General features: G+C 38.9%; 1 pseudogene; it reads left to right on the top strand.

Annotated features, from left to right (window-relative positions):
* LOC101034213 (double-strand-break repair protein rad21 homolog pseudogene) lies at positions 1–2142 on the top strand (annotated as a pseudogene).
* Positions 2143–3208: the final 1066 nt, after the last annotated feature.

Here is a 3208-nt window from a genome sequence, read left to right as displayed (position 1 = left end):
CTTCTATTTTCATAACCAACCAGAACAATGTTCTACGCACATTTTGTTCTCAGTAAAAGAGGGCCGCTCCAGTGGCCCATTGGGATAAGAAGCTAACCAAAGCCTATGATTTCAAGTGTAATTTAGAGAGCAGCGTGGAGAATATCATCTCACCAAAGGTGAAAATGGCATTACGGACTTCAGGACATCTCTTACTGGGAGTAGTTCGAATCTATCACAGGAAAGCCAAATACCTTCTTGCAGACTGTAATGAAGCATTCATTAAGATAAAGATGGCATTTCGGCCAGGTGTTGTTGACCTGCCTGAGGAAAATCGGGAAGCAGCCTATAATGCCATTACTTTACCTGAAGAATTACATGACTTTGATCAGCCACTGCCTGACTTAGATGACATCGATGTGGCCCAGCAGTTCAGCTTGAATCAGAGTAGAGTGGAAGAGATAACCATGAGAGAAGAAGTTGGGAACATCAGTATTTTACAAGAAAATGATTTCGGTGATTTTGGAATGGATGATCGTGAGATAATGAGAGAAGGCAGTGCTTTCGAGGATGATGACATGTTAGTAAGCACTACTGCTTCTAACCTCCTATTAGAGTCTGAACAGAGCACCAGCAATCTGAATGAGAAAATCAACCATTTAGAATATGAAGACCAATATAAGGATGATAATTTTGGAGAAGGAAATGATGGTGGAATATTAGATAACAAACTAATTAGTAATAATGATGGCAGTATCTTTGATGATCCCCCTGCCCTCTCTGAGGCAGGGGTGATGTTGCCAGAGCAGCCTGCACATGACGATATGGATGAGGATGATAATGTATCAATGGGTGGGCCTGATAGTCCTGATTCAGTGGATCCTGTTGAACCAATGCCAACCATGACTGATCAGACAACACTTGTTCCAAATGAGGAAGAAGCATTTGCATTGGAACCTAATGATATAACTGTTAAAGAAACAAAAGCCAAGAGGAAGAGGAAGCTCATTGTTGACAGTGTCAAAGAGTTGGACAGCAAGACAATTAGAGCCCAACTTAGTGATTATTCTGATATTGTCACTACTTTGGACCTGGCACCACCCACCAAGAAGTTAATGATGTGGAAAGAGACAGGAGGAGTAGAAAAACTGTTTTCTTTGCCTGCTCAGCCTTTGTGGAATAACAGACTACTGAAGCTCTTACACACTGTCTTACACCACTTGTACCAGAAGACCTTAGAAAAAGGAAGAAAGGAGGAGAGGCAGATGATTTGGATGAATTCCTCAAAGAGTTTGAAAATCCAGAGGTTCCTAGAGAGGACCAGCAACAGCAGCATCAGCAGTGTGAAGTTATTGATGAGCCTATTATGGAAGAGCCAAGCCGCCTCCAGGAGTCAGTGATGGAGGCCAGCAGAACAAACCTAGATGAGTCAGCAATGCCTCCACTGCCACCTCAGGGAGTTAAGTGAAAAGCTGGACAAATTGACCCAGAGCCAGTGATGCCTCCTCAGCAGGTAGAGCAGATGGAAATACCACCTGTGGAGCTTCCCCCAGAAGAACCTCCAAATATCTGTCAGCTAATACCAGAGTTAGAACTTCTGCCAGAAAAAGAGAAGGAGAAAGAGAAGGAAAAAGAAGATGATGAAGAGGAAGAGGATGAAGATGTTTCAGGGGGTGATCAAGATCAGGAGGAAAGAAGATGGAACAAAAGGACACAGCAGATGCTTCATGGTCTTCAGCGTGCTCTTGCTAAAACTGGAGCTGAATCTATCAGTGTGCTTGAGTTATGTCAAAGTATGAACAGAAAACAAGCTGCTACAAAGTTATACAGCTTCTTGGTTCTTAAAAAGCAGCAAGCTGTTGAGCTGACACAGGAAGAACCATACAGTGATATCATCACAACACCTGGACCAAGGTTCCATATTATATGAGGAGCTAGAAGCATTACAGCTAGTGTTTGTTTCACTAGTGCTTACAAATTGCCCCCATGTGTAGGGGACACAGAACCCTTTGAGAAAACTTAGATTTTTGTCTGTACAAAGTCTTTGCCTTTTTCTTCATTTTTTTCCAGTATATTAAATTTGTCAATTTCATCTTTGAGGGAAACTGATTAGATGGGTTGTGTTTGTGTTCTGATGGCGAAAACAGCACCCCAAGGACTCAGAAGATAATTTTAACAGTTCAGAACATATGTGTGCAATATTGGTGCATGTAATAATGTTGAATGGCAGTCAAAAGTCATCATTTTTATCTTACTTCTTCATTATTGCATTGAAAAGGAAACCCTGTCTGGGAAAATGCCTAACAGTTTAATTTAAAACTATGGTATGAGTCTTTGACAAGGAAACAAAAGCCTTTCCATCAGTAACACTGGCAGTCTTCCTGTTAACCACTGTCCTTAGGGATGGTATGGGAAATAACTAAGGTCACCCTCTTGAGATTTGTTTTTAAGTGTAATTCCATAATGAGCAGAGGTGTTATGTGAACTTGTGTTGTGACTGATGACTTTCAGCTACAAAAAGATAGGATTGACTTGGTTTAAAGTGTTCTATTTTGTAAATCATTCCATTTGAGTCTTTCTGATGAACTTGGTTATCCTGAAATCTGTTACTTCAGTGAAGCTCCAAAATAAGCAAACATGGGCCTAATTAGAGTAGAGTGACTATTAAAAAAAACCATAGCTTCCTAGGAGCTATAAATCAGAATTTTAAAAAGATGTTTTGGATATATTTGAGTATTCAGATCATGAAAATAGAAACTGCCTTGCCTATTATAAGGACAGACTGATGGGAAGTTATACACCTGGCCAACTTAACCTTTAAGCAGACAATGCTGTAAAAACTAATGGCTTCTCTGATATTTATTAAAAGTTTTAGTACTTACCTCCTTTTCCAGTGATGCACACTCCCGAATTTGGAAATTTAATAGCTTTGCAATGAAATCCTATGTCTAGTTTCCTATAATTTAATTGAAAAAAAAAATCCAAATAAAGGTTTTATTATTAACAGACCAGATAGCATCAGAAATCATGTGACTATTGTTAGCAGAATAGTTCTTAACTTTTTAGGGCAAAATTAACACTGAAAGTTATAGCCTAAGTGTTGAAAATTTGTGGAATAAAAAATCACTTTTCAAAATCTGACTTCAGTATATACCCAATAATTTTAAATTATGTGAAATGTTTTAAATTTGAGAACTCATAATTACTGTTTTAATGATTCAGTTTCTTG

Source organism: Saimiri boliviensis, chromosome 5 (genome assembly GCF_048565385.1).
Source record: "Saimiri boliviensis isolate mSaiBol1 chromosome 5, mSaiBol1.pri, whole genome shotgun sequence".
Lineage (NCBI taxonomy): Eukaryota > Metazoa > Chordata > Mammalia > Primates > Cebidae > Saimiri > Saimiri boliviensis.
This window is presented reverse-complemented; position numbering and strand designations above follow the sequence as displayed.